We start from the raw sequence: 12,314 nt of genomic DNA, 5'->3' as shown, positions 1-12,314 counted from the left end.
TGATGAGATTCAGCCATTATAATCACCAACAGGCTCTGGATTTTCCACTCCTGGTACCCTAATATTTTACAGTATATAGTTTCACACTTAACTAGATAATTTCATCATCATCCTTCTTCCACATCAATCAGTCCAGCCACACAAACTACATTAAATAAACTCTGTGAGGAAGGAAACAATTGCATCACTGTATTGCTCATAAAAATTAACTGCTGGAAAGTGTATCTGACTGCAAAGACTGGGAGGCTGGGATTATATTCTACTTTTCTTGATACCGGAAAAGTCTCTACAATGCCTCAAGTCTAGCCTAACCTCTAGAATTCTCCTAAGAGACAATCTCATGCTGGAGAATGCGCACTAAGAGGCCTTGCGAGCCTTCCACAGAAGAGACAGGTGCTCCTGGCTTCTTCTATTTCCTCATTAGAATGGCTAGCGTTTCACAGTTCCTGTTTCTCTCCCACTTGTGTGGCACCCGAATAAGCACTTCCTGCTGGCTAACTCTCCAGGTGACTTTTAACCCATCTCTATATTAAGGGCCAGGAGTCCTGGTGATGCGGTGGTTAAGCATTTGGCTGCTAACCAAAAGGTTGGCAGTTTGAATCCATCAGCCACTCCTAGGAAACCCTATAGGGCAGTTCTACTCTGTCCTATAGGGTCGCTGTGAGTCAGAATTGACTCAGTGTTGACAGGTATAGAAAGGGCCAAAGCCAACAAAGAAAAACAGAGGTCAAACTTTTTTCAGTCTCCCCTTGAATTCCTTGAAGAAATGCCTAGCTGTTCTGAAAAGAAGGAAAGAGACTGAGCATTTGGATTATGTCAAGTTCAGTAAGGAACTAAAAGCACTGTGAATCGTTTGGCAGAGAATTCGTAGACTAGATCATGTGTTTCAGCAACGCTGGTTTCCATTTTATGAGTCTTCCATGCCAATCCCAGCACCTTCTCCCCACCCTGTTTCCTGTGCTCTCCTCTCCCATTTGTGGGCACCCTGCAGCCCTCTGAATACCCTCCAGTGGCCTTTGGCTCACTGAGCAGCCCTCTCTGTTGCTTATTTGGAGTTTCCTTTCTAAAGAATTTTCCCAGATTCCAGCCCTTGGGATCAAACCTTTTTGTTGGCTTCTCTTTCTCCCAACAAGACTGGTAATTTATATCAAAATACAGGTAATTTGCATCAAAAGTAACCTTTCCTGAGTTTCATCTCCTTAAAGCCTTATTTTCAGCTAGGCTAGAGATGATCCCATCAGCACAGATTAACCTGCAGCCCATAAAACCCATTGCTGTTGAGTTGATTCCAACTCAGAGAGACCCCAGAACAGCAGAACTCCCAAAATAAGATGTTTGCATCTCAACAGAGAGGTTCCTACCCATTCACTTAACAAGCATTTTCCACATATTGTGCTAAACCAAAAAAAAAAAAAAAACCATTGCCACTGAGTCGATTCTGACTCAGTGACCCTAGAGGACAGAATAGAACTGCCCCACAGGGTTTTTAAAGAGCGGCTGGGCTGGTGGATCCAAATGGCCAACCTTTTGGTTAGCAGCTGTAGCTCTTAACCACTGCACCACCAGGGCTCCACATATTGTGCTGATTGTTAATAAAACAATGATAAACAGGACATAGTGAGACAGCATCCCTGAGGGTTCTGTCCAGGTGGTTAACTAATGCACAAGGTGGGGGCTCAGGAAGAGGGCACTCAACCGAGTCTTTAAAGGTGTTCAGAATGTTCTGTCCCTGTCCTGTGCTTTGAGTGACTGGCTGTATTCTAAACTCAAACCAGAGATCCAATGTTGTCAGCACCACTCTCCTGCTTCTGTGCCTATAACACCTGTTCTAACTTCATGTGTTAATGCTCAGTCTCTGGCGCCCTTTAAATAGGCCCCCTGGGATCCCCATCAGAGGATGGGTGTGTAGGTGCTCACAGAGTGGAGGCATGTGTAGGGTGGGATGGGGTGTAATGCAATAAGTAATGACTTAAGTAAACTGTTGTTTTATAGTCTTTTAAGTAAGATTTAGGTGTGAGTCATGGCTGAACAAACCTAACAGCTGTGAGGTTTTAGGAAAAGTATTCAACCTCTCTGAACCTCTCCCAATTCATATGTGTCATTACAACCACATTCTCATAACAGCTCTTCTGGCCCCTAACCTTAGTTTCATTTTACAGAGAAAAGTGAATTCACTCAGCTGGTAACTGGTGAGCCTACACTCTTCCCAGGATACCCAGCTATTTCCCACTGTAATGGCAGTAATCATACCCAGGGGCAGATTACCCAATAAGCAAGGTATGCACTGGTTTAGTTACTAATCTGTAGTGCACAATTTCACATGGGTTTAAGATGTGGTAAAAAACAGGTGAAATTGTGCACTAAGATTCGTAAGCACAAGTAAGCCTGTGCATACCTTGCTTATTGGGTAATCCATCCCTGATATACCTGCACACCTTATGAGGTTGTGGTGAGGAGCACATTAAATACTATACGTAAAGTAGCTATATCTGTGCATTATACATAGCAGACACCCAGTGGATGCTAGTTCCTTTTCTTTCCCTTTGCCTTATAGTTAGTATATTTCGCTATTTTAATTCACTGAAGAAACAAAACATTTTAAACGTAGATATTTGGAAATAAATGCAGCAAGACATTGTTAGGCCATAAACTAGAAAAAAAAAAAAAAAATGAAAACCATAGTCTGATCTTGCCATTTCTAACGCACTCACTAGAAGAAAGAAATATAACACGTTGTACACAGGGCCTGCAAGGCTCTTTGTCCAAGTCACTGGGAACATCTGGACTGATGAATGGAGAGCAGTGGAAACCAGGTGTGTCACCTGGGGATTGCAGGAGAGCAGTGACAGTTGTCACCTCTTGGTACTGTGGCTTCTTCTGAAATCAAAAATCAACAGTGCTTGGGTGCATTTTTCATGAGCTATACACTCAACCATGCCAGAAACAGAAGACGTTTCCCCAGGGATATATTAGCAAAACAACTCGATCTCCCCCTGTACCTCCCAGGGCTTAGAGGTTCCCTCCCTCTCTGAGGCTTCAGTTTCGCCTAGAGCAGTTTTGCCTGAGCTGAACGCTGGCATCCCCGCCGCTGGCGATGAAGACAGACCGCTCACCAGCTCCAGCTGCATCCTGGTTTCCTCTAGTACTTTTAGAGAAGGAAAGATAATCCTGGCGAGTTGAGGAATAAACATGCAGATTTTTTTAAAAGAGAGAGAGGGAAAACGCATTCACTGAAATAGTGATAGAGTCATCATCGCCAGTATTTCATTAAAGCTACGTTTTCCATCAAATTCCATTAACATAAAATACTGCTTCTCTGGGTCCCAGTGGGAGATCAGATCCTCTCAGATTAAACTATTTGGATTTGCTTTTCTTACCATTTCAGTGTTTTTTTTTTTTTTTTCTTTCCCAAAACCCTTTAAATCTTTTCCTTAAATAATCCCCTGACTCTCACTCCTCTTTCCCCTCCCTCAGAGAAAGTCCCACTTCTGAGCAGGAGGTGAGGGAGCAGGAAGTCTGTATGCATGTGTAGATGTGTGTCGGGGAGGTGGTAGGCGAACTCGTATTTATTAAGGCCCTAAGAAGGGCTGTGCACTCTTCTGAGAGATTTAAAGGAGACTTCTCTTCACAATTCCGTGAGAGAGCTATGACTGAGCCCATTTTACAGTTGTGGAAAGCAAGACTCAGAATGCAAGCAATTTCTTCAAGGTCATCCAGCTACTAATGCTTGATCTGGGACTCCAACCCACATGTAACTGATTCTAACACCCATGCACATAGCCTGTCTCAGTAGGCTTTTGGCTCTGAATCAAGCTCCCCTTTGTGGGTTGGTGGCTATGCATTTTTTTCCCTCCAAATACTCATATACGTGCTTATTCCACTCCAGGCACTGCTTTAAGCATTTTATAAATATTAACTCACTTGATGCCTAGAATGACCCTATAAGACAGGCATAGTGAGTTTCCTTACTTGAGGGTGCAAAGAGGTTAAACAACTTAGTCAAGGTCACAAAGCCACGGGCGTCTTTGTTTGGGTCCTCTTGTCCAGGTGGCTCCATCTCATGCACTCTTGCACTTTCTGAGACTTGTCAGCATCTTCCTTCCTTCACTGGCCTTTTTGACTATGACTTCTGACCTCCCTGACTTTTAGCCACACTCCCAGCCCAGGATGCTCTGGACTACTCTGGCAGGTGGCTATCTAATGCATTTCAATTTGATTGAAAAAAGATTTTCCAAGTGTCTCTTCTGCATTAAGTGTTGAAGACACGTCTCTGAACAAATAAATATGGTCCCAGCACATGTTGAGTTCCATGGAAAATACAGACAATCAAAGAGGCAATGACAGATACTGTAATAGATGCTATAAGAGCACAGAGAAGAGAGCTGAACCAAAAGATGGACCTTCCCAAAGGAATGAAATGTAATTCCTGGAATTGCAATTTTCTTTAGTGGAGTTCTTAGGAATAAGGGCATCTTTCAACCTAAGCTTAAAATAAACCACTGGAGAAATAGACTATGAAAAGTCAGAATATCACAGAGCAATTTGATGGGGCTGTTGAACTACCCCAAACCATTTGTCCCCAAGCCTGTGGCCTGTTGCAAGTAGATGTGTCTCAGACATAAATGGCCAAACAGGAATTTGATGGTATGCTGGGCCACTAAATGGATTTATAATGTTGGACACACCATTTTTTTCTCTGTTGGTAATCATTCTTCATTTTAAAAAGGCAACAGCAGGAGCTGGCCTGTGGGACCCAGTAACTAACATTGGGCTGAATAGTGAGTGTGGCTCTAGATGGGCAGCACGTCAACACCATGGGTACGCTGCCTCCACCTTGCACACTTAGTTGTGTACAGAGCAGAAGATGTTGGTGACACAGGGCTGCTCACCTGAGGGCCCTAAACTTGGGCATGCATAGAGTAGGAGAGTTGAAAGATGGCATATGTGTGTTTTGGTAGAAGGAAGGGACAGGCTCAGGCAAGGGAGACTTATTGAATATTACCATGTATTTTTATGTATATTATTATGTTTATTATGTCTATACCAACTTTATTAGGTAGGAGCTGTTAACCCCAGTTCCAAGACAGGGGGTCAAAAAAATTAGAAACTTCCAAAGATCACACTGTTGGCAAACAGACGATTATAGATGATTAATAGATGATTATATTGGACACTACATCTAGTCTGCTTTACGTCAAAACGTCAAATCTGCCTCTCTGGTTCCTCCTCTGTTTTCTAAGATGCACCTACCTCTGGTTGGGGTGTGAGAGGAATGGAAACAATGCACTAACTTGGAGCTGTATCACCTACGATTGTTGTTATCTGTTGTCCAGTGGGCCCCCAATTCACAGTGACCCCATTCACAGCAGAACACAATGCTGCCTGGCCCTGTGCTATCCCCATGTTTGGTTGTAGATGGGACTGTTGTGATCCACAGTGTTTTCACTGGCTAATTTTCAGAAGTAGATCGCCAGGCCTTTCTTCCACATACATCTTAGTACTGGAAGCTCTGCTGAAACCTGTTCAACATCACACCAACATGCCAGCCTCCGCTGACAGACAAGTGGTGGCTGTGTATGAGGTGCATTGGTTGGGAATCAAACCAGGTCTCCAGCATGGGAGGCAAGAATTCTACCGTTGAATGATCACTGCCTCCCACTCATGATTAGGGAAGCTTAAAAATCGGAAAACATCCACTCCAGAGACAACTGTCCATTACTCCCCCCCAAAAAAGCTTCTTTTACATTTGCTTGTATATGTCAGTTATTCTGTACATTGATCACAAAAAAAAAAACCGTTGCCATCGAGTCGATTCTAACTTATAGCAACTTATCACACTGATCATAGTGGAGTCCAGTCCTAGGGAGGGTTTAGGTGATAAAACAGCATAGAAGATCACTCAGAGTCAAAACTATCTTTGAAAATCTCCTAAACGGCCCATTTGATACAGTGCAATACTATCGCTCAGTAAGCATAATACAGGCATTTTCCCTCTAGCTGATCTATATCTGTTTCTTTAGTTGGGCATCAGATGAAGATATTTGCTTGTGTTTAGGGACTATGTTGCATGAAAAATATGTACTGTATCTTTAAGGACAAGAATTATACTCAAGGGAGAGAGATGCTCATGTCTGGAGAAGCCTGCAGAAATGTAGAAACTGAGGGCTTGGAAGATTTAAGCCTCCCATTCACTCTGACTCCCAGGCTTATGTTCACTAAACGAAATGATGGTTAGAAATGCCACTATTTCAGTTGCTCTCGGGTGTGCTCTCACTAGCTCTTCCTCTCCCAGTCTCATCTCACCCCTTCTCCCCCGCAGAGTCGAGGCTGCGGCAGTCAAAAGCACATATGCTGTAATTCCACTGTGTTCACATGAAGACAGGAGTCACAGGCATCGCAAATTAAAAATAATAGGTTAGTGAGGACTCCTTTCCAATAAGCTCTGAAGTTATGTGTTGTGTACGTATCTCTATTTGAGCACAGGTGCTTCAGGTGTTTGGGGAATTTGTAAGCCTTCCATTAAGTCAATGAGCTCGATAAATGCTATGGAGCTTCCCTACCTCCTCACTGTCTTCCACTCCATAAACCCTATCACCTCTGGGCACCAGACTGCTGGAGAACTGGCCCCTGCTGATGCTTTCTGGGTCTCAAATTCCCTAAGAAGAGGACCATAAATGCGGAAACAATACCTTAAGGACTTGTCTTTTAGCTTAAGAAGCTCCTCGTTTAATCAAGAAACGGATACTGTCAGTATAATTTGAAGCAAGATTTGGCTTGCTGATTTACTGAATTTAGATTCTTCAATATTTATTGCATTTTTTCAGAGTGTCTACTGTGTATGATGAAGGAGACCTGGTGGAGCAGTGGTTAAGAACTCAGCTGCTAACCAAAAGGTCGGTGGTTGGAACCCATCAGCTGCTCCACAGGAGAAAAATGTGGTAGTCTGCTTCCAGAAAGATTACAGCTTTAGAAACCCTATGGGGCAGTTCTACTCTGTCCTATAGGGCCACTAAGAGTCGGAATCGACTAGACAGCAATGGGCTTGGTTTTGTTTTTTAGTGTGAGATGGAGCCCTGGCGGTGCAACAGTTAAGCGCTTGGCTGCTAACCGAAAGGTTGGTGGTTCAAACCCACCCAGCGACTCCACAAGAGAAAGATCTGGCAATCTGCTCCCGTAAAGATGACAGCCTAGAAGCCCTGTGAGTCAGTTCTACTCTGTTACATGGGGTTGCTATGAGTCGTCAACTTCTAACAACAACAATAGTGTGTATGGCGTGAGCGGAACTGCTACTACTTGAAGGTAAGTTTCTGGAGGCCACACGCAATGATTTCCTTCATTGTGTGTAGTGTGAAAAGAAGACAGATGCAGTAATTCAGTACTGTTCATGGTTATGACTTCAGAAACAGATTATTGCAGGGTTTTCCCACCAGGATGTGATTATAGGCACTGACATTTTACAAGAGCAAAAATCAGCAGAAATAAAAGATTATTTAATCCTTTCGTGGCTCCATGTTGGTATGTGTGTGTGTGTTGTAGGGGTACTGGTACAATGTTTTCTACAGCCTGTCTCAGGACATGGTCCACAGGATGGGCTCAACTAATGTTTGTGGAATGAATAAATGGGAATTGGATCATTAAGTGGGAAGTTGGTAAATTAGGGGGTTTCTTGATCAATATTTGATTTCCAGCCATAACCAGAGCTTTTCCTGGTTCTTTTACACCTCTGTGTTATTCAGGCTTGAATGCAATGAATGGCCATTTTGTTGAGTGCCCTCATTCCTCTCCCTGTCTGCTCCTATCCCCACGGCAGAATCAAATGAGCTCCAGCCTTTTAAGATGAATAATAAACACTCAGCCTGTCAGGCTTCAGCTGGGGTTATCGATGGAAAAGGGCTTAATGAATGGTCCTTGCATGAGTGATAAACTTTTATATCAGAAAGTAAATCTAGTGGGAAAGAAAATCTATCCACCACTTGCTTTAGCAGTTGGGAGACTTACATTGACAGAAAGGATTCATTTTCTTAATTCTGAATAACTCGGAGTCTTCTTTCTTTGTACCTCTATATTTATCCCCCCATCCTGAAAAGGAGTCCCTGGATGGTGCTCAGCTGATAACCAAAAAACTGGCAGTTTGAATCTACCCAAAGGTACCTAAAAAGAAAGGTCTGGTGATTTACCTTCAAGAGATCACAGCCATTGAAAACCCTACAGAGCGCAGATTTACTTTGATACACACATGGGGTCATCATGAGTTGAAATTGATTGGATGGCAACTGGCTTGTTTTTTCTTTTGTTTTCATCCTCAAAGGACAATGTTACCTTACAAAGACAAAAAGCCATTTTGCACTTACAAATCACTTATTCATCTTTGAAACTCATGCATCTTACATGTACTAACACTCAAATCAGACAATACCCCAGGAATGCTACTATTTGTCCTTACTGGCAACACCAAATCCCAGAGGTTGGCTTCTTTAACTGGGTTTATTCAGCAATATCAAAACGGAACCCAGGATTTCATAATATAATACCATTTATTATATTTCTGCTATATATCTGACATATTTTTATTATTTAATTTAAAGTCAAAGAAGTTTTATAGCTTGAGACGTTACACAGCTAGTAAGTGTCAGAGTAGGAATCTGAACTCAGGCTTGTGTGATTACAAAGCCCATGTCTTTGTCATTGACTATCATACTCCCTAGCCAGACCACAGAAAGGTAGATTTATTGGTATGAATGAAGAGGTCATATATTGCACATGAACATATTTTTATCAGTTTACTAGCCTAACATTTCCTGATGTGAAAGAAAATCACACAATCTCTCCAGAGGTATTAGGAATTGAAGTGGACAGGATAATGGCCCCGACACAAGATGTCTACAACCTAATTTCTAGAATCTGTGACTACGTTAGGTAACATGGCAAAGGGGAATTAAGATTTTCAGATGTAATTAAGGTCGCTAATCAGCTGACCTTAAAAAAGGAGATTGATAATTGTGGTATTTCACAAGTATTTTCTTTTCCTATTTTTTTGCATTTGTTCTCAATTCTTGAAATGAGATTTATGATGCTCTAAAGTTGAGTCCACAGAGCTTCTCTATAGATATTAGGGGAAAAAAAAAAAACAGACATCAGTGCCCTTAGCTCCAGGTTGCAAAACGGCAATCTACAAGGCAAAGTATTTGCTTTGGGCTGTGTAGTGCTTTAATTAGGGGCCAATATTTGAAACAAAGGAATTTAACACATTACTCTGTTGGCTTCTCTTGAAAAGCTGGGAATTCTGAGCCCACATTCCTGCATGGTCATACCTAGATGGAGCTGAGTCACCATTATCCCCTTTAGTTGGGACCTGCATGCCCCTGTTTGCCCCCCTGGCTTGCTTTACTCAGGCACATTACCTGTCTGACTCCTGTAGGCATTTGAGTTTGCAATCTCTGTTTTCAATGTGTTTATTCACCTCTGCATCAGCTCCAAGTTTTTCAAGGTCTAAGCTGGCCTATGCCAATCACATCATGCCAAATGCAGTAAAGCCTCTAGCTCATGCTGTTAGTCACAGTCAACCCAAGCCCAATCACCCTGATACCCAAGGAGCACACACGGTCCACTGGCATTTCCACAAGGGAAACCACGGCCCCAGAGTCTGTTAACACATCCATCTCTCTGTCAGGGAGCTCTAAGCATGAAACAGCTGATCTGGAACTTGGAGGACTTTGGGAAGCCTCATTGAGCACATATACCCTTGTCTCTGATCTCCCAACAGAATGTCAGAAAGAAAACAGGCTTTGGATCTCAATGTTAGAAGACACTGCATGCAACTGGACATCTGAGCGATTTAACAGGGAACTGGACTCTGAATGAAGGTGCCAAACCCCCATGTTGCAGTTGATTACATAATATTATAGATGAAGACAGGAATTTTTTTTTCCTGAATTGAGTTGCCAATTGGTTGATTCCTTGGACAATAACAACTGGCCTGTATTTGTGCCGGATATCCCAGTGTCCACATGTATGAATGCTATCTGCCAAATTTGCTGTCCTGAGCAATGTGCCTTGATACAGTCTACAGTAGTATGTATCACAGGTTAATTTTAGGTTAGAGGGAAAAATATTTCCTCCCAACTGTCCTGAATGTCTCCATTTTTAATCTTAGAGAGCGCTTTTCTCCTTAAGAGCTGGAGTGGAGAGCTTCTCCTTTGTCATTCATCATTTCCTGGACACCATCTATATCATATTTTACTCTTTTTTTGCCGAACTAAAAAAGGCACTTAGCTTTTTCATCTTCCCTCATAAAGAAGGCTGCTACATAGTTTTGTTGGCTGTCCCTGCCCTTTGTTGCCCTTTCCTATTTCTGCTTTCTTTTGGAAAGATAAATCTCTAACACCAAAGGCTATCTGTTCTGAAGAGACCATTGCCAAGAGAGTGTTTGGGCTTCTTTTGTTTGTTTACTCTCCATTAAAGAGAATTACATTTGCCTCACTTCTAATATTTAAATAGTTGGAGAACTCCAGGGAAAGGAAAGGAGAGGGCTTCACAAAGGGACTGCAGGGTCTCTCTTCAGAGGGATCCTTGTTGGGTTGGGCTCTACAGGGAGATGGAAGGAAATGCTATGACAGGTGTTAGATAACACAGCACACCAGGCACTGAGTCTTTCGGTTAGCTTCTCTTGTCCTTAAAATAGATACTCTCCAACGTGTGGCTCAGAAGTAAATTAAGTCTGGAGGAGGATGCTACCATAAGCAAAGGAAGAGTGATCTTTTTAGAAAACTTGGTGACTTGCGTTATGGAACAGTCTGAAAGTTTTGGTTCATGTACTTCATTATAATTACTGGAACTTTAGGCATGGTCATTTTTTAATAGCTTGATATTGAGAGAGAGAGAGAGAGAAAGAGCTGCACCTAACGTCTGGACATGGCCTGGCACTCACAGCTGGACCATGTTATTTTTTCTGTTGGACAACCACAATGGCACAGAATACCAATCTTGGAGAAGACACAGAAGAGGTGAAGGCAATGTGAAAATGGAGGTAGAGATTGAGTGATGTATCTACTAGCCACTAGAAGCTTGGGGCCAGTCATGGAATGGATTCTTCCTCACAGCCTCCAGAAGGAGCGCCAATCTGGTTGACATTTTGATTTTGGACTTCTGACCTCCAGAACTGTGAGAGAATACATTTTTGCTGTTTTACGTCACCAACTTTGTAATGGCAGCCCTAGGAAACTAATACACCCCTTATTTAGCTATGCAGAATCACCTGCGCTGCCCATGTTAATCTCTTAGCCTGGAATGTCCTTTCCCCTACTTCTTCTCTTCCTAACTGCTATCCTAATTCCTATTTGCCTTTAAAACTCAATTCAATCTTCATCTCCACTTTCATGTCTGAGAAGCCTTCTTGGACATCCTCTCAATCTGATTCACATGTCCTCACTTGCGTTTCCATAACAGGTGCTTCCCTCTATCCTGGCTATTTTAACAGGGTGTCCTAATCCTGATTGACCTGTTTGTCAGCCTACCTGGTCTGTAACTCCTTTAGTGTAGGGGCCTTGTCATTTTCTCTTTAAGATTTATCTGCACAGTGCCCAGCATTGTGTGAGCTGAATGAATGAAAGAATGAACAATGTCTTTTGGCCATAGAGTTGTTTCTTATTCCTTTATCCTTGAGAGTAATCCTTTTTAAGTCTCTTTTATCCATTTAAGGGGTACAGACTATAACAGAATTTAAAATATTGCTGGGATCCTGGACAGAGTGCTTATATTCATTAGAATAATAATGGTCAAATAAAAGTACTGGAGACTTTTCTTACTGCCCTTTCTCACTGTCACCTTCCCATACTCCCAACTCATGAACTTTTTTTTTTTGTGGTTTATTTTTTTTTATTGTTGTAATTAAATGAAGTTTACATTTCAAGTTAGTCTCCTATACAAAATTATTTTTACATACATTGTTACGAGACCCTAACTGCTCACCCCATTCTGCGACAGCACACTCCTCCTTTCCGTCCCTGATTCCCCATGAACATTTAACCAGCTCCTAACTCTCTCTGCCTTCCCATCTCACCTCTGGACAGAAGCTGCGCCTTTTGTCTCTTATATCTACTTGACTAAGAGGCACACTCTTCATAAGTATCACTTTATGTCCCACAGTCCAGTCCAATCCCTGTCTGAAGAGTTGGCCTCAGAAATTGTTTTAGTTCTGGGCTGATAGAGAGTCCAGGGGCCATGCTTTCCAGGGTGCCTCTATTCTCAGCCAGACCATTAAGTCTGGGCTTCTTACTAGAATTTGAGTTCTGCACCCCATCCTTCTACTGCTCCAT

At 42.4% G+C, this 12,314-nt stretch overlaps 1 protein-coding gene across 1 annotated transcript in view; it reads right to left on the bottom strand.

Moving 5' to 3' along the window:
* NRXN3 (neurexin 3) overlaps positions 1–12,314 on the bottom strand; it is a 1,723,724-nt gene that overhangs the window by 336,758 nt on the left and 1,374,652 nt on the right. The window lies entirely within an intron of this gene.

This window comes from Trichechus manatus, unplaced genomic scaffold, assembly GCF_000243295.1.
Source record: "Trichechus manatus latirostris isolate Lorelei unplaced genomic scaffold, TriManLat1.0 scaffold00010, whole genome shotgun sequence".
Classification (NCBI taxonomy): Eukaryota; Metazoa; Chordata; class Mammalia; order Sirenia; family Trichechidae; genus Trichechus; species Trichechus manatus.
Note: the sequence above shows the minus strand (reverse complement) of the source record. Positions and strands in the feature narration are given on the sequence as shown.